We start from the raw sequence: 24333 nt of genomic DNA, 5'->3' as shown, positions 1-24333 counted from the left end.
CCTAATAGTTACATAGCAGCTTGCAGCTCACAGTCTTCTCCATGGAGTCTTGCTGCTGTACTAGGACCTGTGGTCATGCAGGTCTCTCAACAGTAAAAAGAACTGCAAACATAAGGTATCTGACCTTATGTCTGCAGGTCCTTTTGCAGGACATACACAATGCCGTTTTGTCACGCCAAAAAACTTAACAAAACTGCAATTTACTTTGAGCCATATTATGATCCGCCACTGCACTAAGCACACCCACTAAATCACACAGCAGTAGCAGGGTGGGGACTGCAACTTGTATTTCTTCACTTGGCTGTCAGATGAAGTGGAGGAAAAGGTGCAGCTGGTTGCTCAAGACTCTGTCACCAGATTTTGCAACCCCTATCTGCTATTGCAGCAGATAGGCGCTGCAATGTAGATTACAGTAACGTTTTTATTTTTAAAAAACGAGCATTTTTGGCCAAGTTATGACCATTTTTGTAGTTATGCAAATGAGGCTTGCAAAAGTCCAAGTGGGTGTGTTTAAAAGTAAAAGTCCAAGTGGGTGTGTATTATGTGCGTACATCGGGGCGTTTTTAATACTTTCACTAGCTGGGCATTCTGATGAGAAGTAACATCCTCTTCTCTTCAGAACGCCCAGCTTCTGACGGTGCAGATCTGTGACGTCACTCACAGGTCCTGCATCGTGACGGCCACATCGGCACCAGAGGCTACAGTTGATTCTGCAGCAGCATCAGCGTTTGCAGGTAAGATCGACTTACCTGCAAACGCTGATGCTGCTGCAGAATCAACTGTAGCCTCTGGTGCCGATGTGGCCGTCACGATGCAGGACCTGTGAGTGACGTCACAGATCTGCACTGTCAGAAGCTGGGCGTTCTGAAGAGAAGAGGATGATACTTCTCATCAGAACGCCCAGCTAGTGAAAGTATTAAAAACGCCCCGATGTACGCACATAATACACACCCACTTGGACTTTTACTTTTAAACACACCCACTTGGACTTTTGCAAGCCTCATTTGCATAACTACAAAAATGGTCATAACTTGGCCAAAAATGATCGTTTTTTAAAAATAAAAACGTTCCTGTAATCTACATTGCAGCGCCTATCTGCTGCAATAGCAGATAGGGGTTGCAAAATCTGGTGACAGAGCCTCTTTAAAGGGTATTTTTTGCTTTTACACCAATGCTTCCAAAATAAAAAAAAAAAGCAACTTTGCAAATAGGTTTGATTTTGTTTTGTGTATACAGTAGATCTACAAACCTATATGTCTCCATGGTAACAAACTGAAAACATGTTGTATGTAGTCTGATCCTGCAGTCATGTGTTAGGGTATGTTCACAGGGCCTATTTTCAGCCGTTTTTCAGGCCGTAAACGCCCGAAAAATGACAGAAAAATCGGAAGCGGAACGCCTCCAAACATCTGCCCATTGATTTCAATGGGAAAACAGCATTCTGTTCCGACGGAGCGTTTGACGCGTAAAAAGTGCAGGACACTTCTTGGGACGTTTTTGGAGCCGTGTTCCATATACTCTATTGAAAAAAGCTCAAAAAATGGCCGTAAAAAATGCAGCGAAAATCACGAGTGGCTTAAAAAACATCTGAAAATCACGAGGTGTTTTCAAGCGAAAGCAGTTTCTGATTTTCAGAGGTTTTTGTAGCGTTTTTCGTGGCGTATTTTACGGCCGTTTTTGGAGCTGTTTTTCAATGGAGTCAATGAAAAACGGCTCCAAAAACGTCCCAAGAAATGACTTTCACTTCTTTTGACGCGGCGTCTTTTTACGCGCCGAATTTTGAAAACGACGCGTAGAATTACGCCTCGTGGGAACAGAACACCGTAAGCCCCATTGCAAGCAATGGGCAGATGTTTGGAGGTGTAATGGTGCCGTTTTTTCAGGCGTAATTTGAGGCATAAACGCCCCGAATTACGTCTGAAACCACTGCTTGTGAACATACCCTTATAACGTAGCAAAAGCATGCTGCTGTGTGAATCTGCTGTGTGAAGTTGCAGGAGCTGCTGTTTTGTGCTGTGGGTGACTGGTAAAAGCCTACCCAGGAAGCAGTGAGTGAGCAGCCTTTTAAGGCCTAATGGAAATCGGAATTTAAATAGGATGTACCCCTGTATTAGGGAGGTGGAGTGCCCTTATCTATGTCCTGCAAGTGGTGAGCCAGCTATTATAGTCCACCTGACCAGAGCCTGTATTGAAGGGGTTGTCTGGGCTGGGGGCTATTTTTTATATTGATCCACAGGATAAGTCATCAGTATATGATCGGTGGGGGTCTGACACCTGGACCCCGCACTGGTCAGTTGTACCAGCTGACTCCGAGGGCCAGAAGCAGAAGGCTCGGACCCCTACCGATAATATATTCATGACCTATCTTGTGGATAAGTCATCAGTATAAAAAACAGCCCCAAACCTGGACAACCCCTTTAAGATACAGTGCCTCTCAAATATAGTGCTGAGAAGTGTTAATTCCATTGCTGTGACCAAGTGTGAAGTAACGCTGGTCTTTGTATAGAATTTGTTTTGCCATCACTCCTGGTGCGTCATTCTATCTTTTCTACGACTAATCTGCCTAGGCCTTATACCACCCGGGCCGCTCATTACATCAGTATAAAAGCGGCACATAGAGGTACAGTATGTGCCCACAGTATGGTACGATAACTATGAGCACTTATGTTGGAAGAATAAAATAGTGTGTATAGGTCTGCATTCTTGTTCAACATCTGCATACAATATGAAGAGCTTCTTAAAGGTCAGCAAAATAAGCAAAGAAGTACAAACACTGCATACTTGTGAAATTACAAATGCGGAACACACAGTAAACACTCAGGCTCTGTGCACACTCACGCTTACATAGCATACGGTGATTTAGCACAGGGGTATTACATAATTCATGCTGGTTTTGCATCAGTTATGCATCTCTCTCCCACAAAGCATAAAGATAGAGTATACAAAAATAATGGAAAAGCTGACATACATTTCATTTATTTATTTTTACTTTAAAGAACAGTGTCCCTGTTTTTCCTTTTTATTCATACTCTATGGGGGGTAGGATCAGTTATATAATTTGGTTTAATTTAAACAATGTATGCATAAGGCCGGTTTCGGATGGCCATAATGCAGCCGTATTTTAGCTTACATTTTAGGGCCACAACACCAGGACTACCCCCTCTTGTTCAAGTGATGCAAATTCAATCACTAGTATAATACAGACCCTAAAATGTGGCCACATTATGCCCATCCTCAAACTGGCCTAATGATGTCTTAAAGGGGTATTCCAAGAAGCGACCATTATCACCTATCCACAGGATAGGTGATAATTGTCTGATCACTGGGAGCACCTCCGCAGGGATCCAGTTTGACCACAGTGAGGAAGACATTGAATAGAGCGTCGGTCGAGCACGCGCTACATTCAAAGTCTATGGGAATGACGGAAACAGTCAAGTACAGCACTGACGTTTCCATCAGTCCCGTAGGTATCGCATGGAGCTGTGGGCGCATGCTTGACCGCCGCTCAATTCAAGCTCCACCTCACTACATTCAAGCTCCTCCTCAGGCTTTGGGCCCCCCTAATGCTCAAGGTAGTGTCTAATTGTCCGTCCACCCCTTATAAATGTCATTAACATAGTGATGGTTCCATTGCCCTCCAAGTCCTATGAGCAGAGTGACAACCCGGGCAAGTTTCTAAAACCCAGGCCTATAGTGGTTGTCATTTTATAGCTGTCATCTAGTTGTTATGTAGCTGCCTATACCTGTAAATATACGCATTCCTTATATAAAATTATTTATTAAAATGGAAAAAAAATTACAATTTGAAATTCCTTGGATGGGAGGGGGCTGCCATATTGGTGGTCACCCAGCTTTTCCATAAACAAATATAACCACTGAAAATTAACTTTACAGAAGAGAACAACTGAAGGACTTATTTACTGATGAGTTTTATTATTTTTTCAGAGAGAAATATTTTTCATAATATCTGCATATGCAAATTTATAGCCATTCTGTGTCGGGGTATATTCTGCAAGATTTTGCCTGAAAAATGCATTCTTAGTAACTTTTCAGAACAGATGGAATAGTAGTTAATATATCAGCAAGCATAAAAGTAAAACAGAATACAAACATATGGAGCCAGGAGTGAGGTATGCAGCAAGCTGTTAAACCTTCACTGAACAGGGTACAGGCAATTCTACATCGCTGTACATCTGGACACTAATTTATAAACATTTTCCTGAACGCAGCCACTTAACAATTGACGGCCGGAATGCTGGAACATTTTCTGCTCCGCAACATAAATAAAATACTTTCACAACAAAAGATTAATGGATCACCTGCTCTAGTATCAAATTCCTATATTGATGGGATTTGTTTTTTGAATGTTTGCCAATGCGATTTAAGCACTGATTCCAAAATAATATTTCAAGCTCACATTATAATTATATTCCAGGAGCACCGTTTCTGCAAACATTTGTATACTCTAGTTTAATAAATGCTCCAGAAAAGGGTTACAGAGCCTCATAGCAGGGCCAGGTGGTACTACTCTACATAAAGGTGATAAAATCTAGTCACTCTATCCCTATGTCTAGTATTACCTATATGTATGTACAATGTTTAATTGGGGTGTCATACGGAGATAATTAGCCTTTTTTTTAAATAGAAAGCGAGTCCGGGATTTTTGTAATAAAATATAATGTATGTTCTGTGGGTCATATTCTGTATTTAGGAGCCCCCCAAATAAGAAATAGTCTATTGTTTTGTTTTGTGTAATTTTTTTTAAAGGATATAAATTTACAAACAATAAGCACATGTAAAATATTATACAATCCAAAAAAGAAAAAGTTACTAAAAGTTACACCAGAAACAGATCAAAGCCCATAATCCCAGCAAGAATACACTGCATTCAATGTAACATTTTTTAATAAAAGTTATCCAGGCAGAAACCATGTGTAAAAAAGCACAAAAGACAAGATTAGGGAAAAAACAAAGTGGTGATAAGGCAAGGATAAGCCTATGAAACCTGGAACTCCATACCGCTCCCGTGGGGTCCTAAGCGATCTAACCTCTCGTGGGCTGCAATAGTCTATTGTTAACAACAAGTGTTGGTTACCTCTGAGAAATGCATATTGACTCAAAGGGATAGATAGATTAGATAGATAGATAGAATAGATAGATAGATAGATAGATAGATAGATAGATAGATAGATAGATAGATAGATAGATAGATAGATAGATAGATAGATAGATAGATAGCAACAAGTGTTGGTTACCTCTGAGAAATGCATATTGACTCAAAGGGATAGATAGATTAGATAGATAGATAGATAGATAGATAGATAGATAGATAGATAGATAGATAGATAGATAGATAGATAGATAGATAGAGCGAGCCTTTCCTAAACTACCCGGATGGGATCCCATCCTTGGCACAAAATATACACTTATATATGGAGCCATGATACAGCCATGTGCATGAGTTGTAAAAGTCCCAAAGAAATCTTCCATTGAAAACAGGAACTCAACCAAAACTAGACAAAATCCAGTTTAACTGGAAATAATACCAGTGTTCAACTTCCCCAATGTTTTACTCAGAGAAATCCAGGAAACGGATATCTATGATGCCGTTTGCAGGGCCCTAACAATGAAAAATTATTTTTCCTGTCCATCTGATTGCACAAACAACAGCATAGAGGAAACATGTGGGTGGGGGTCACCAATAAAAATCATATAACTTGTAAAAAAAAAAGTAGTTTCTCAACAGGAAAAAAATAATTGGAACTCGTTAACCCTACTGAGCCACTACTTTGTTAGGAAGGGTGGAAAATTCACACTTGGCTCCATGTACGTCAGTACATACAGCAAACGAAGGTCTATAGTCTGAAGACACAACATTAGAGAGCTTAGCTTTTTGGACCCTCGTGAGTACCACATGGAAGATAGTAGGTTTGACCACATTTAAACTTGAATTTTCAGGTTTTGGCGGAGTAGTATCTTGCTTTGTATTGAGCCCTCGGTCTTATTTCTGGCCATATTATGAGGCGAAGAATTCTAAATGATAAATTCTATATTACTCCCAAATTTTAGCCGTGCATTTTCAAGAAAAATAAGTTAGCCTTCTGTTTAGATAGAGAGCAGTGCATTGAAATTGAAAAGCTTTTGACTAGAACCAAACAATAGATAATAGATGACAAGTTCTGGACAATGTATCTCTCTCCAGATTACGTGTGTGTATCTACTATGCCAGCATACGGTCCTTATTAGGAAGGCAGTGCAGGTCAGTCCCGGGATCTCAGTCCTAAGATGAAAACAAGCTGAGAAGTGTGTGGATTCCTTTATATCACTGAATCTGGTGTAAGTTACACCACTTAATAAACAGCTTTGGAAAAGCAATACTCTAAGGGGAGTTGTCGGAGAAAAAAGTCATGAAGTCAAAAAGTCATAAAGTTCATATAGCAGAGAAAAGGGAAACTGATATTTTATCACCGTGGCATTTATACAATATTCACAAGGCAGGACACAGTCTTCTGTCTTTATTCATAAAGGTCAGGAATGAGTGTAATAATATAACATCTGTCACCGTGATGAAAAATGAGGAAGCGGTTTTAATTAACAAATGGATTAAAGATATATATTTTTTCCTGTCTTTTTAGATCCTCATCAGACTGCAAGTCCACTCAATCACAGAAATATAGACAAGCTGACATATACTAAGATACGAGGATAATCAGTCATACCAGCTCTTAGATCCATTGTACCTGGCACGAAAGATAAGACAGAATGGAATGTTATCACTATTGCCGAGATGATCAATTCAAATAACAGATGAAGGTTTCGTTCACACCTGCGCTAGGGCTCCTTTCCAGCGTTCCGTCTGAGTTTTCCTTCGGAACGGAGCCCTGACAGACACAAATGGAAACCATAGGTCGACTACGGTATTGCTTCAGTCAAAACAACGGAACCCTTGCACATTGGGGACAAACGGAAACCATTGGCACCGGATCCGTCACCATTGAAATCAATGGTGATGGAAACGGAAACATATGTGTCTGTCAAGGCTCCGTTCCAACGGAAAGCTCAGACGGAACGTCGGAACGGAGCCCTAGCGCAGATGTGAATGAAGCCTAAGAAGTTAAATCTGTTCCTTGGTAGGGGAAACTTTGATGAGGAGATTTGATGGAGAGGGAATCTTCACTGTTATGAGCTTTTATGTGAAAAAGTCTGCCCTCTATTGTCTGGCGTATACAAAAACTACAAAAAAGAGGACAAAGAGAACAAACAGGCGCTAAATAGGGTGAGTAAAGGGGGTTTCACACAGGATGATTATCGGGCAGACGAGCATTCATATAACGCTCATTGCCGATAATTGCCTTGTGTAAACAGGGGAATGATCAGCAGATGAATGAGCGAACGCTCGATCATCCGCTGGTCGTATCGTTTTAAAAAAGTGAAATATTATCTTTGTCAGCAGCACATCTCCCTGTGCAAACAGGGAGACGCGCTGTCGACATGATAATAATGTATGGGGACGACCGCTCGTCCCCATCCATAGCTCTGTGTGACAGGAGCAAATGAGCGCCGATCAACAATGTCTCGTTGATCGGCGCTCGCTGCACCAGCCGCTTATCGGCCAGTGTAAAAGGGCCTTAAGTCAGGTTAAGGATGGCTTTCTCTCTTGAGCATAATAAATGGAGGCTCACCTTAAACGGTTGTGCATGAATAGGCACAACACTATTGCGGAGCGAGATGGTTGGGAAGGATGCTGCCAGTGTTGTAATCCCTAGGGCATCAGGTGCCAACCTCGCCGGGGAGTAGATGCAGGTAGATAAAAACAGTGGAGACCAGGTAGGATTAAAGGTAGGACCAAAAATCTGATTGACTCGTGGAGGTTTTGCGGGGTAATCTGCCAGGAGATATGGTAGGAAAATGCATCATTTTGCGGTTCACTAAGGCCTTATTCACACAGTGTAATTATGGTGCGTTTTTTTCCTTTCCTTATTTTCGATTATCGTCCCAGTTTTGGTAAAGGATGCATTCAAAGACTGCACCAACACTCGAGAGAACAGCAGGGACCGCGCATGCGCGTTACTGGATGTGCAACAGAACAGCCCATACACAGCACGTCACAAGTGACTTGTCGTATACCCGGAAGAGAATTGAAGATCAACACAGCGAGTGACGTCACCCGTCAAGTACCCCAGGCCAGCATCTGGAAATGGGGCCAAATTGGAAAATGTAAGTATATTACAAATGTATTTACATTCTTAAATTACAAACATTAACACATACACATTTTAACTCGGATACACCTTTAATAAAAAACGTTAAAGTTGAATAAAGTTTTCTTTATATAAACAAAAAAATATTAAAAGTTGAAAAAAAAAAGACCTTTTTCCATTTCTCCCCAAAAGCTATGCAAATAAAAATGTAACATAACTGGTATCGCGCGTCTGTAAATGCACAAACTATTACAATATTACATTATTTAACCTGCATGGTGAATGCAGTAAAAAAAATAATAATAATTTAAACGCCAGAATCGCTGTTTTTTGGTCACCCCATCTCTCACAAAAAAAGAGCAAAAAGTGATCTTACTTGGTACCAAAATGGTACCAATAAAAACTATAGCTCGACCCGCAAACAACAAGCCCTTCTAACAATTAGTTCTTTCCTTGTTAAAGTTGTAAAATACTGAAAAATAAGCTATATTAATTTGGTATCACCATAATCATATTGACCCGCAGAATAAGTTAACATGTAAATGCCGTAAAATCGAAACCAAAAAAACAATGGAGAATCAGTTTTTTCCCATTCCCAACAAATAAATTTTTCCAGTTTTTCAGTACATTATAAGGTACAATAAATGGTCCAGTGAAAACCAACTCATCCCACAAAAAAACAAGCCCTCATACGGTTATATCAACGAGAAAATAAAAAAGTTATGGCTTTTGGAAAGTGGCAATGAAAAAGCGAGAATGGAAAAACAAAAAATGGCTGTAGAGGGAAGGGGTTAAAGTATACAACATGAAAAGCTATTTAAAAGGCCATGATGTATTAAACATAGACTGTGACGTATGCCATACAGTGGCATTTTGCTGTACAGTCCGTACACACAATACAGGAAAGAAGTGTACGTCTCCAATATGGCCGCTCCCAGGAAGTTTTTGAAAATAAAAAAGAAATAGCTACATCATGTTTTTTTATTGCATTTAATTCATCTTGGGGTAAAAATAATTCCATTTAATACATTTTTCAAGGCTGCTCTGTCCCAGTCCCAGTCAAATCCGTCAGTCTTGTGCACTGACAGCTTGATCTTCATCCCGCTTGTCTCTTCTCCTTAGCGCTCGTAAACAATCATTATAGCATTAAATGCATTTATTTATTTTTGTGTTTATGATTTGTGACTATTAGAGATGTTTTATGGCATTGTTGAAGTAAATCCAGCACAGGATAGTTGGAATTGAACAGGATCACAAACTTATGCCATCATAAAAAGGTAGAAATAGAAAATAAAAATTGACAATACATTTTTTACAATACATTTTACAATGCAGACAAACACTTCTCCAACCCAGCCGCAGGGACTATTTTCTTTGACATGGATGCATTTTGCATGTACACATATAATAATGCATCCATATAGCAGAATATATGTTATATAATAGCCGCACAAATTATTACCTGTCACTAGTTTTTTGTCGCCTTAGCCCCGCCCCTATCTGCTCTTATGCCTACGATAAAAATTTCTGTACACGGGTGCTTTGCGTCCATTTACAAATCCCAGACACCTTAAAGTCAGGAGGGGTGCTAGAAAAAAAAAGTGACCTTTGTTCTCGGGCGTTATAGCGATGAAGAAGTGGAGGGCAAAGTGCACATATTTGGTATTGTATTATCATGTTATATTACAAAAGGAAGAAATGAAAGAAATCTGCATTTTCCCCTATTTTTTCCATTTCTCCCTACATAAAAAGTAAAAAATGAAGAAATACCGGTTCTATCAAGGTATCATACTGTACCCCAAAAAATAAAATTTGGCCAAATTTTGTTATGGACAGTCTGGCATTGGAAAGCCTTGCTCTTGAAAGGGTTAGACTAGATTCACACCACATTTTTATCTTTTGGTCAAAGTTACTATTAAAAAAGGATGCAACTGGACACAAAAATGTGGGATCCAGACTGATCCTTTTTTTGGACAGTAGAAGTCGATGGCAAAAGGATAAGACCCCTGTTTTAGGCTTCATTCACATCTGCGTTGGGGTTCCATTCATGGGTTCCGTCAGACCTTTCCGTTAGGGGAACCCATGGATGGAAACCAAATGGAAACTACATCGATTACACTATTGATTCCGGGAAAAAAAAACGGAAACCTTACAAAACGGAGACAAACCATTAGCAACGGAAGCATTACCATTAAAATCGATGAAATTGGAGAAGAACAGAGGTGTAATATTAGAGGCTGCAGAGTCTGCAGTTGTATCCGGGTCCTGTTGTCTGAGAGGGGACTCAAAGGTCCATTTGCCACATAAGAAGACACCAGTGTTATCAATGACACATGGTAGGTGGGGGTATGTTACAGATTTTGCATTGGAGCCCAGGAGTTTTAAATGATACCTGCGGAGGTGAAACACACATGTTGTGGTGAAAGGTTTGGGAATCATAACACTGATCCTGGACTTTCCTTCCCACACAGTATAGCTTATAAAGCTTGTAGGGAGACAAGTCTACTATGTTATGTAGCACCTCTATAATACATGCCACACTACAATTATACTGCGAATACTTTCTAGCCGAGCCTGAAAAAGGCTGCCAGCATGTCTGTTTATCTCCATCTGGTTTATCTGGGCCCTCTCCTGGTAGGGACTGTGAAAATAATGAGCATGCAGACATGCTATGAGATCACGCGCTGTCTTATTCTCCCAGGGTGTATTCCTTTATCATTCTGGCTGAAGTTTATAGAGAAATTGGAGCTGCACCCTTGGGGCAAATCTTTTCCTGAAATATTTTGAAAAGGTCAAAGAAAACTTTTTCTTTTTATTACCACATGTTGTATTTTTTCCACAATAACAATAAATTATTTATGATGGCAACAGAATTCAACAATAATTCAAGATATATGTTTATAAAACTAATAATTTACAAAAAAAAAACGACATCATTTAATAAAACTAATGTATAAACATGGAGGTTTTTACCATATAAATGATTCTGATCTAACCTGTCATTTTTCTACTGCATCTTTTTATAAAAATAAATTTTAAAAAAAGGGACGGTCAAACTTTGACGACTGTATATAAGGGGCTATACCTGCTCTGGGTGCAAATGAGGAGACAGGCGCGCTGTGACGAGGCTGTGGCATTTTCTAGTAATCAACGTGGACGGCTTCTGGGCCATATTCACACAGTGGAGATTTAGGTGCAGATTTCGTTGTTTTGTTCTGTTTTGCCAAAACCAGGAGGGGATGTAAAAAGAGGAGAAGTAAGTACAGCTTGCTTTTATTCTTGTAAACACTGCACCAAAACCATACTCTGTCTACAAGGCCTTATCTTCTATTGTTGCAGCTCCCTTTGACTGCATTCACACGGGCCGTTTTTGGTGCAGTTTTTTTTTAGCCAAAGCCAGGAGTCGATCCAAAACAAAGGAAAAGTATAAAAGAAAGACTTATATTTCTATCTTTTGTGTCCACTAATGTGTTCATTATTTGCTCAAAACTGCATCAAAAACTAGATGCCACTTTCACACGGCAGTATTTTGGTCAGTATTTTGCATTAGTATTTGGAAGCTAAAACCAGAAGTGGAAAATAAACAGAAAAGTATAATGGAAAGATTTGTGCTTCTTTACGTGTTTTGGACCCACTCCTGGTTTTGGCTTCTAAATACTGATCCAAAATACTGGCATGTGAAAGAGGCCTTAGGTCAGGATCCCACGTAGCGTAATTTCTGCTACAGAATTCTGTGTGGAAATTCCGCAGCATTTATACTAGCAGCAAAATGGATGAGATTTTGAAAATCTCATGACCACACTGCGGGAAAAAAACGCAGGGAAAACGTTCATAAACTGACCTGCGGTCCGGAATTTAAATCCGCAGCATGTCAATTTATGCTGCTTTTTCTGTTGCTTTTCTGTTGTGGGTTTACCCCATTGAATTCAATTTTGATGCAAAACCCGCAACAGAAAGGCCAGTTTTTGGGACTCCCGATCTGACCCCCTTAGACTTTTATCTTTGGGGTCATCTGAAGGCAATTGTCTATGCTGTGAAGATACGAGATGTGCAGCAACTGAAACTACGGATACCGGAAGCCTGTGCTAGCATTTCTGCTGCGGTGTTGTGATCAGTGTGTGAAGAGTGGGAGAAGAGGGCTGCATTGACAATCCAACACAATGGGCAGCACTTTGAACACATTTTATAAGTGGTCAGAAACTTGTAAATAACTCATGAAAGAATAAAGTAACGTTAAAACCAAGCACACCATTGTTTTTCTTGTGAAATTCTCGATAAGTTTGATGTGTCACATGACCCTCTTCCCATTGAAAAAACTAAAGTTGGATACAAAATGTCCGACTTCAAAATGGCCGCCATGGTCAACACCCAGCTTGAAAAGTTTCCACCCTCCCATATACTAATGTGCCACAAACAGGAAGTTAATATCACCAACCATTCCCATTTTATTTAGGTGTATCCATATAAATGGCCCACCCTGTAGAATAGACTTTCAATATAACTTGAATTGTTAATAACCCTTTTGGCGCGGTAAGAACCTGAATAAAGAGAAGTATCTTATCAGGGTTTGTAGAACATTTATTTAATAAAGGAAACAGATCATGAACCTCGTCCGCTAAGTGATATGCAGTTCCTTGTCACACTGCAAAAAGTGGAGATAAACAAATCACAGATAAAACTCTTCCTTTTGATATGGAAACTCTGATCTGGATCCTTGGAAATGGGTCTTTGGATACCTTCTCACAAACCAAGCAGGTGCTGTAACGAAGGAGAGAACAGGTTACGAAGGAAAGAACAGGTTACGAAGGAGGGAACAGGTTACGAAGGAGAGAACAGGTTACGAAGAAGAGAACAGGTTACGAAGAAGAGAACAGGTTACGAAGGAGGGAACAGGTTACGAAGGAGGGAACAGGTTACAAAGGAGAGAACAGGTTACGAAGGAGAGAACAGGTTACGAAGGAGGGAACAGGTTACAAAGGAGAGAACAGGTTACGAAGGAGAGAACAGGTTACGAAGGAGAGAACAGGTTACGAAGGAGAGAACAGGTTACGAAGGAGAGAACAGGTTACGAAGGAGAAAACAGGTTACGAAGGAGAGAACAGGTTACGAAGGAGAGAACAGTTGGCTATGAATACACTTCTTTTCCTTAAATAATAACCAAGCGTTTAGGCATCAAAACAATTTACCACAAATTACTACTATGGTCCTGTGAATGTATTTTTTTTATTATCGTGTATCTCGAGTAGTTTGTAACTATTTTTTAATGTGTATTTGCAAATACAGTTTTCCTTAGTTTAGCACTACATCAAATTATGTTGTTATTATTAGCAAATGTAATATTTGCAGATCATGAACAGCACCCAGGGCACATGTCTTGCAGAAGCCAGCGCACCTGTTTTTGTGCTGATCTTCAGTCTGTCCCAATGTAATTAAAGCTTTGCATAAACAAAATATATCCCCTTAGACAAAATAAACCCAAATGTGACATCAGTACAAAAAAACTGTTCCTATTTACCAATATATAAATCCTTGAGTCGTCCTTTTTTGGCCAGCACAACTCAAAACACACTTTTTTTATACCTTTGACAAACTCACCTTTTCATATGGTCTTAATAACCATCACTCTTCAGTCCCCACCAGTTTGCGTTAAAACAACCTGGGAACTTGTAGCAAATAAAAAAAGACTCTCGATACTTCTAATTTTTCCGCTGTCACCCGGAGCCCTGGGTTATGACTGAGCCACAGTGACATTTTGTCAATGAAGCATAATTTCCACCAAGCCATAACATAAGGTCACATGCAATGGGGGACAGAGGGAGAATTCGAACAGAAAGTTTTTTTGAAAGTTTGGCAGACAACCTTACCCTGCTTTGTATACCTACTTCACTAAATGCCAATATGACTTGAGGACTGCTTTTTAGGGCTTTGCATAGTCACACATATCCGCCTGCGTACATATAACACAGTCAGGCTGTGTGCCAACTATAAGGCCCTTAAAAGAGGGCTCTGGTTGGTCTCAACTCCTTAGTTACTGCATGGTGAGAACTTGTGAAGGACCCTCTAGAGGAGCTGCAATGTTGGCAAACGGGAGCGAAGCCCAAAATTCATGGAAAGAGCGTAGTGGCCCTTCTAGTGGCAAACACCCATCTGGACTTTTTTTTGTCTTATTTAAAAATGGTTATTAAATTGAAACCAGTCGTTATGTACATATGTACATATGTACAAACCTCTGATCTCCGCCGTTTAACCCTTATTATGTTTTACGATTAGCGCACAGGTTAATGTACTGGCATAGAGATACACTACCGTTCAAAAGTTTGGGGTCACCCAGACAATTTTGTGTTTTCCATGAATACTCACACTTATATTTATCAAATGAGTTGCAAAATGACTAGAAAATATAGTCAAGACATTGACAAGGTTAGAAATAATGATTTTTATTTGAAATAATAATTTTCTCCTTCAAACTTGGCTTTCGTCAGAGAATGCTCCATTTGCAGCAATTCCAGCATTGCAGACCTTTGGCACTCTAGCTGTTAATTTGCTGAGGTAATCGGGAGAAATTTCACCCCATGTTTCCAGAAGCCCCTCCCACAAGTTGGATTGGCTTGATGGGCACTTCTTGCGTACCATACGGTCAAGCTGCTCCCACAACAGCTCTATGGGGTTGAGATCTGGTGACTGCGCTGGCCACTCCATTACAGATAGAATATCAGCTGCCTGATTTGTCTGTCCATAACACTTTTTCCAATCTTCCTCTGTCCTCTGTCCAATGTCTGTGTGCTTTTGCCCATATTAATATTTTTCCTTTTATTAGCCAGTCTCAGATATGGCTTTTTCTTTGCTACTCTGCCCTGAAGGCCAGCATCCCGGAGTCGCCTCTTCACTGTAGACGTTGACACTGGCGTTTTGCGGGTACTATTTAATGAAGCTGCCAGTTGAGGACCTGTGAGGCGTCTATTTCTCAAACTAGTGATTCTAATGTACTTGTCTTGTTGCTCAGTTGTGCAGCGGGGCCTCCCACTTCTCTTTCTACTCTATTTAGAGCCTGTTTGTGCTGTCCTCTGAAGGGAGTAGTACACACCGTTGTAGGAAATCTTCAGTTTCTTGGCAATTTCTCGCATGGAATAGCCTTCATTTCTAAGAACAAGAATAGACTGTCGAGTTTCACATGAAAGCTCTCTTTTTCTATCCATTTTGAGAGTTTAATCGAACCCACAAATGTAATGCTCCAGATTCTCAACTAGCTCAAAGGAAGGTCAGTTTTATAGCTCCTCTAAACATCAAAACTGTTTACAGGGGTGCTAACATAATTGCACAAGGGTTTTCAAGTGTTTTCTAATCACTGTAATGGTACAGTTAGCAAACACAATGTACCATTAGAACACTGGAGTGATGGTTGCTGGAAATGGGCCTCTATACACCTATGAAGATATTGCATTAAAAACCAGACGTTTGCAGCTAGAATAGTCATTTAGCACATTAACAATGTATAGAGTGTGTTTCTGATTAATTTAATGTTATCTTCATTGAAAAAAAACTGTGCTTTTCTTGCAAAAATAAGGAAATTTCTAAGTGACCCTAAACTTTTGAACGGTAGTGTATATATTATTCAAAATCCCAGTTTGTGATAAGAAAAACACAGTAATGTTAATTAATCATTATATAATAATGATAAATAACTATAACTAAACTTTCAAAAAACTTTTGACATGTCATAGTGACATGTCAGACGTTTTGATCGGTGGGGGACTGAGCACTGAGACCCCCACCGATCACCAAAACGAAGCTGCAGAACATCTTGGATGAGCTTCGTTTCCATATATGGACAGTGACGTCAGTGGCTAATCCTTGAGCGAAATCCCTGATTCAGACTCTGGCCAGGGATTCCGCTCCAGGAGGAGACTCTGATGTCAGTGTCCATATATGGACAGTGACCTCAGGTGTTTCATCTTGGAGCGGAATCGCCGGTCAGATCATCCGCAATGAGGATTCTGCTCAATCAGTAGCCTCTGACGTCACTGTCCATATATGGAGAGTGACGTCAAGAACTTCCCCTGAGCACAGTGATTAAAGTAGTGCTGTGCCATGGGGAGTCCTTGCCGAGTGGAGGAGCACTCTCTGCTCCTCCGCTTTGAACTAATTCTGAAGCAGGGAACTGATGGTTCCCTGCCTCAGCATTGGGTTCAACTGTATCTGCTACCTGAGTACACCAGGGACTGTTGGGAGGTATACCTTTAGTCAGATGAGTGACATGGCTGTCAGCCCCCCACCAATCTGAGCAATATATTAGTTCCGGAAAACCACTTTAACATTTGCCACAGACTATTGTAAGACAGCCTGCATTCTGCTGACAAATCTCTGTAAGGTTAATACATGCATGCCCCGCAGCTGAAGGATGTTTCTAATGACATAATGGAATCACCTTTTTTTTTTGTAGTTTTTTATTATATTCTTTAAAGTTGCTATATGGGTGGGGCTTTACTTTAGTTATTATACATACAAATATAACAGAGATGTATATGTCTGTCTATGGCTAAAGGACAAAAAAGGTCTTTGTAGTATCTGTAGTATATCCATGAATAAGTTTCACATGTGGCCATTAGGAGAGAACTGCTCGGAGTATCATTATCACTGTTATTACTGAGGAATTACTGTATGACGTGATGTAATTTGATGTGATTTACTTATTACTGTTTACCACTGGAGATTGCTTAAATTCCTGGCTAGAGATGGAGGCACGGAGAGTAAGAACAAGGTCAGGACAGGCAGCAGCAGCTGCAGGCCTGAGAGACAAGAGCAGATCATGCTGTGTGCAGGCACCGAGCATATTACATTCTCCAAGATTTACTGAAGTAATTACAACTCGCAGGTTGTGAGAAGCAGAAACACGAGCCCCTTAACCTGTTGTGTCTATGGGGTCGACAAAACGAGAATATTCTATAAAAGACACAACTAACAATTGTAAAATAAGGTAAATAAATTATAGATATACATTCGTGTTAGTGGAAGGAGAGAAGGAAAGTGAATGCATTCAGTATACAGTACTGGAGAATATGTTGGTGCTAAGGAAATTGCTAAGAAATAATAATCAATTCGGTGTAAAAAGTTAGTAAAGAGATTGCATGAGATTAGAATGACGAAACCCAGACCTTTAAAAGGGATCCACATGGGATTACAAGCATCTGAGTGTTAATTATTATTCGGCGTGAATTATTCCCACCGTTTGCAGGACACACTGTACACCCAGCCAGGTGATGGATGTCATTGGGCCACATCTACGGCCCATGTGACAGATGGGCAAAGTTAGGAGACCCAGCAACAGGTTAGGGATTGGGAGGGTGAGAAAGTCAGCTGACCATTAGCTGCCCCGACCTTCCTCCCTACAGTTTTGTAGACACTGAACCGAATACGGAAAGTGTCAGGGACTGTAAGGGTTAAGGTGGTAAGGAGTTAACTTATACAAAAAATGCCCTGGGGGATGATTGGTGTTCATTGTTTTGGAGGGGCGTGGTAAAGGTGATAAAAGCAAGGAGTCTTGGGAAGAACGCCCCCTTACCTTCAGCTCCAGTGTGAGGTACACCCGCCCTACACCCGCCCTTCCTCCCCTTTTTGTTTTTTATGGGAATGATGTGTTTTTCTGCTCGATTTGTCCATGTTCTGGCGGTTTTTCTTGCAGATGTCACAGCTGGTGGTTATTTACGGCCATGAAGGCGGAGGTAGAACCCTACATGCCTGCTGGTTAACAGCGTTCGGTGGCATCACAGGAATAAGAGGAGAAAAAGAGATTATAAAGTCTTCATGCCGATGTTCTGGGTTTTACTACATATGTAAATAATAAAGCTGTGGCCACTTCCACTTTTCCATAAAAGTTGTCTGAGTTTTATTGTAATCAGAAATAATGGTTGTGAGATTCTGGACAAATTTAAGATCGGTGAAATATCCTTGCAGTCCTGTTTTAAAGAGGCTCTGTCACCAGATTTTCACCCCTATCTCGTATTGCAGCAGATCGGCGCTGCAATGTAGATTACAATAACGTTTTTTTTCTTTCAAAAACGAGCATTTTTGGCCAAGTTATGAGCATTTTTATATTTATGCAAATGAGCCTTTCTTAAGTACAACTAGGCATGTTTAAAGTTAAGTCCAAGTGGGTGTGTATTGTGTATGTACATCTGTGCGTTTTTACTTCTTTTACTAGCTGTGCGTTGTGAATAGAAGTGTATGATGCTGACGAATCAGCATCATCCACTTCTCTTCGTTAACACCCAGCTTCTGGCAGTTCACAGACACACAGCGTGTTCTCGAGAGATCACGCTGTGACGTCACTTCCTGCCCCAGGTCCTGCATCGTGTCGGACGAGCGAGAACACATCGGCACCAGGCGACAGAGGCTACAGTTGATTCTGCAGCAGCATCGGCGTTTGCAGGTAAGTCGATGTAGCCTCTGTCGCCTGGTGCCGATGTGTCCTCGCTCGTCCGACACGATGCAGGACCTGGGGCAGGAAGTGACGTCACAGCGTGATCTCCCGAGAACACGCTGTGTGTCTGTGCACTGCCAGAAGCTGGGTGTTGACGAAGAGAAGTGGATGATGCTGATTCGTCAGCATCATACACTTCTATTCACAACGCCCAGCTAGTAAAACAAGTAAAAACACCCAGATGTACACACACAATACACGCCCACTTGGACTTAACTTTAAACACGCCCAGTTGTACTTAAGAAAGGCTCATTTGCATAAATATAAAAATGCTCATAACTTGGCCAAAAATGCTTGTTTTTGAAAAAAACAAAACGTTACTGTAATCTACATTGCAGCGCCGATCTGCTGTAATAGGGGATAGGGGTGAAAATCTGGTGACAGAGCCTCTTTAAGTTCAATTTTATTGTGGTAAATAACTTGTCACGGCCGTTTTGTTGTGAGGGGTAAGTCGCTCATATTGATTTCTGGTAGACTTCAGTTTATGGCTAAGCCGGGATTAATTCTATGTTAATGTTATGTCAATAGTTTTAGTTATTAGTACATTTTTAAAAAATGGTTTATATTTTAACTTTAATAAAAGGCTGTGGCTGAATTTTATACATCATCCAGTTTTGTGTCTCTCTTTTTTAAGCAGCCATATTACAGGTAATAGAGTTGGTATGTTTTGTGATTCTATAAAATGTCTGCTTTTGTTTGCCAAAAACAGCGCAACTCTTGACCATGACTGTGTCTGGCCCTGTAGATCAGCCACATTCACTTGAATAGAGCTAAACTACAGTACCTGACCTAACCCATGGAAAAAGGTGGAGTAGTTACCGGAAAAAAATAATATTGTTTTCTAATATCATGCAATCTCTTACCTTCCTTACTATAATAGCTGCCCCAATATTTATCATTATATCGCTCAGCAGGACCGTATACAGAGGTGAGGGGGGGCCCATAGAAAAGATTAAAACAGGGCTCACTGCTAGTGCTGGTTAACACCACCTGATCCCTGAGAACGGAGGATATTTTTTTGTTTGCCCCCCACCTCCTTTCCATGATCCTTGGGTTTATTCCACACACCCTTGTTTCCCAACTTTGAAGGACCAGTGGAGAGGGGATCCATGCAGAGGTTCTCACCACCCATTAAAATAAGAAATGCAGCGGCCTTAGCTTAGCCGCATCGGCTGCCTCTATGGTTACACATACCTTTGGTACTCAGTGGGAAACAGGCATGATGGGGCACTTGTGCTCAAATAAATGTTATTAGGCATTCCAAATAATACCTGCAGTTAAAATGCATATAACAAGATAATTTAATACTGATAAATAAAATGAGAGTATAATCTATGTATTATTTAATTTATTTTACTAACTATAATCGCTTATAAAGAGTCGACATATTCCACACAAACATGAGGAAAACATACAAACCTAGGTTGCTTTCACATGGCAGTATTTTGCTACTGCGTGTGAACATGCCCTTAACCCCTTAATGACCGGGCATGTTTGTACCTTAATGACCAAGCCAGATTTGTCAAATCTGGTATGTCTGACTTTATCAGAGAATAACTCTGTGAAAGTTTTGAATATCCAAGTAATTCTGACATTGTTTTTTCGTCACATGTTGTACTTTATTTTAGTGGTAAAAGTAGACTGATCCGATTTGCGGAAATTAATTAAAAAATAGAAAAATGGAAGAAATTTTGTAAAAATTACCATTTTTCCCCTATTTTTAACTGCAATATGTCACATATGTACACACATACTGTACAATTTTTTTAATTAAATATATATTTCTGTCTCTTTACTCTATTTTGGCAGCACTTTTGAAAAAATAAAATAAATTTTCAGCAATTTAGAGGACTTACAAATTGAATAATAATTTTATAAATTTTGAAGTACATTTTGTTTTCCTGCACCAAGCCAGGTTTTCAGAGGCTCATAGGTCTCAGAGTGATGGAAACCCCCACAAATGACCCCATTTAGAAAACTAGACCCCGTAAGGTATTTACCTAAGGGTATAGTAAGTATTTTGACCCCACAGTTTTTTGCTAAATTTAATACATAGCAGGTGAAAAAAAAAAAAATTTCACTTTTTTTCATAAAAGTATCAGTTTGAAGACCAATTTCTTTTTAAAGCGACCATGAGAATGAAGAAACACACCACAAAATCTATCACCCTGTTTCTCCTGTTTTTAAAAATACCAACATTGTGGCCCTAATGCGCTGCCTGGACACACGGCAGGACCCAAAAGGAAGGGAGCACCCGGAGGCTTTCAGGACTCATATTTTGCTTGAAAATGTTTTAGGCCCCACTGTACATTTGGAGAGGCTTTGAGCTGCCAGAACGATAGAAACTTCCCATAAACGACCCCATTTAGAAAACTAGACCCCATAACGTAATTATTTAGGTGTATAGTAAGTGTTTTGACCCCACAGTTATTTGCTAAATGTAATGCATATCAGGTGAAAAAAAAAATAATTTCACTTTTTTCATAAAAGTATTAGTTTGAAGACCGATTTCTTTGTAAAGCGAACATGAAAATGAAGAAACACACCCCAAAATCTATCACCCTCTTTCTCCTGTTTTCAAAAATACCCAGATTGTGGCCCTAATGCGCTGCCTGGACACACGGCAGGACCCAAAAGGAAGGGAACACCCGGAGGCTTTCAAGACTCATATTTTGCTTGAAAATGTTTTAGACCCCACTGTACATTTGGAGAGGCTTTGAGCTGCCAGAACAATAGAAACTCCCCATAAACGACCCCATTTAGAAAACTAGACCCCATAACGTAATTATTTAGGTGTATAGTAAGTGTTTTGACCCCACAGTTCTTTGCTAAATTTAATGCATATCAGGTGAAAAAAAAAAAAATTTCACTTTTTTCATAAAAGTATTAGTTTGAAGACCGATTTCTTTGTAAAGCGAACATGAAAATGAAGAAACACACCCCAAAATCTATCACCCTCTTTCTCCTGTTTTCAAAAATACCCACATTGTGGCCCTAATGCGCTGCCTGGACACACGGCAGGACCCAAAAGGAAGGGAACACCCGGAGGCTTTCAGGACTCATATTTTGCTTGAAAATGTTTTAGACCCCACTGTACATTTGGAGAGGCTTTGAGCTGCCAGAACGATAGAAACTCCCCATAAACGACCCCATTTAGAAAACTAGACCCCATAAGGTATTTATTTAGGGGTATAGTAATTATTTTGACCCCACAGTTCTTTGCTAAATTTAATGCATATCAGGTGAAAAAAATAATAATTTCACTTTTTTCATAAAAGTATTTGTTTGAAGACCGATTTCTTTGTAAAGCGACCATGAAAATGAAGAAACACACCCCAAAATCTATCACCCTCTTTCTCCTGTTTTCAAAAATACCCACATTGTGGCCGTAATGCGTTGTTTGGACACACGGCAGGGCCCCAAAGGAAGGGAACACCCGGAGGCTTTCAGGACTCATATTTTGCTTGAAAATGTTTTAGGCCCCACTGTACATTTGGAGAAGCTTTGAGCTGCCAGAACGATAGAAACTCCCCATAAACGACCCCATTTCGAAAACTAGACCCCTTAAGGTATTTATCTAGGGGTATAGTTAGCATTTTGACCACACAGGTTTTTCACTAAATATATTGGAATTAGGGTATGTTCACACGGCGGGGGTCCGTAACGGCTGAAATTACGGGGATGTTTCAGCCTGAAAACATCCCCGTAATTTCAGCCGTACCGGCATGTGCAGGCGCTTGAACGCTGCGTCAATTACGGCCGTAATTAGCGCTGCTATTCATTGGAGTCAATGAATAACGGCTCCAATTACGGCCAAAGAAGTGACAGGTCACTTCTTTGACGCGGGCGTCTATTTACGCGCCGTCATTTGACAGCGGCGCGTAAATATACGCCTCGTGTGAACAGACAAACGTCTGCCCATTGCTTTCAATGGGCAGATGTTTGTCAGCGCTATTGAGGCGCTATTTTCGGGTGTAATTCAGGGCAAAAACGCCCGATTTACGTCCGTAAATAGGCCGTGTGAACATACCCTTAGTCTGTAAAAATTAAAATGTACTTTTTTTCTGAAACAACATAGAAATTTTTATTATTTACAAGGAATAACGAAGAAAATGCACCCCAACATTTGTAAAGCAATGTCTCCCGATTACGACAATACCCCATATGTGGTAATAAACTGCTGTTTGGACCCACAGCAGGGCTCAGAAGGGAAGGAGCGCCATTTGGATTTATGATTTTGCTGGAATGGTTTTCGGTGCCATGTCGCATTTGTAATGCACTGGAGGGACCAAAACAGTGGAAACCCACCAAAAGTGACCCCATTTTGGAAAAACCTTCAAGGAATTTTTCTAGGGGTATAGTGAGCATTTACACCCCACGGGTCTTTTGCAGAGTTTATTGGAATTAGGGCGCGAAAATTAATATCAACATTTTTTCCACTAAAATGTTGCATTTTCTCATTTTCACAAGGGAAAAACAACCATTTTTTATAAAGCAATTTCTCCCAAGTACAGAAATACCCCACATGTGGTCATACGTTTTTTCATTAGAAATGAATTAACCCTTTCAGGACTGATCCATTTTTTGCTTTCATATTTTAGATTTTCACTCCCCGCTTTCCAAGAGCCATAACTTTTTTATTTTTCCATCAATAGAGCGGTGTGAGGGCTTATTTCTTGCGGGAGGAGCTGCAGTTTTTTATTGGTACCATTTTTTGGTACATAAAAAGTGATTCAAAAGTTGTATTACATTTTTTTTTTAGAGCGAAGGTGACAAAAAAAAAAAAAAATAGCGATTTTGGCGGTTTCAATTATTACATTTTTTTAAGGTGTTCACTGTACAAATTAAATATTGGTATATTGTAATAGTTCGGACTTTTACGGACGTAGCGATACCAATTTTGTTCATTTTATTACATTACTTTAGAAGAAAAATGTGAAAAGGTGTTTTGTTTTTTTAACTTTAAAAAAAAAAATTCTCACTACTAATAATTCTTCTACACATTTTATTAATCAATCCTCTTAGGGGACTTGATCCAGCGATCATTGGATCACTGGTACAATACACTGCAATACTAATGTATTGCAGTATATTGTTATTCTTACAGGCTTCTGTAACAGAGCGATCGCTGTTCCTGTCCGTTAGTACCGAGGGGGCCTGCTGTAATACACAGCCGACACCCGCAGCGTATGAAGCGGGCTCAGCATGTGAGCCGGCTCCATACATCAACCGCCGCATCATGACGGGCAATTAAGTCATACTGCGCAAAGGGGTTAATGCGCAGCGGATGGTTCAAAGTGAAAATTGCAATTTTCCACTGATACTCCATTTTAGTGCATAATATGTTGTGCCCAGTTTGTGCCACAGAAGACAAATACCTCATAAAACGTTAAGCGGGTTCTCTCAGGTATGGCGATGCCATACGTGTGGGCGCAAACTGCTGCTTGGGCACGCTGCAGACCTCAGAAGGGAGGGAGCGCCATTTTGCTTTTGGAGCGCAGATTTTGCTTGGTAACTGTTCTGTTTTGGGTTTCGCTGGTATTTCAGTTTATAATGTGGGGGCATATGTAAGCTGTGCGGAGTCCATCAGGGCATAATAAGAGGGTATGATAATGGGGTAAATAAATAATATTTCATAGATATGTGGCCGATGTC

General features: G+C 40.2%; 1 long non-coding RNA gene across 1 annotated transcript in view; it reads left to right on the top strand.

Moving 5' to 3' along the window:
• LOC142743476 (uncharacterized) overlaps positions 1-18072 on the top strand; it is a 108875-nt gene extending 90803 nt beyond the window's left edge. Inside the window, exon 4 of the long non-coding RNA XR_012881569.1 lies at positions 17881-18072. This is a non-coding gene — a long non-coding RNA (uncharacterized LOC142743476). The remainder of the gene's footprint in view (positions 1-17880) is intronic.
• Positions 18073-24333: the final 6261 nt, after the last annotated feature.

Source organism: Rhinoderma darwinii, chromosome 2, assembly GCF_050947455.1.
Source record: "Rhinoderma darwinii isolate aRhiDar2 chromosome 2, aRhiDar2.hap1, whole genome shotgun sequence".
In the NCBI taxonomy this organism is placed as follows: Eukaryota; Metazoa; Chordata; class Amphibia; order Anura; family Rhinodermatidae; genus Rhinoderma; species Rhinoderma darwinii.
This window is presented reverse-complemented; position numbering and strand designations above follow the sequence as displayed.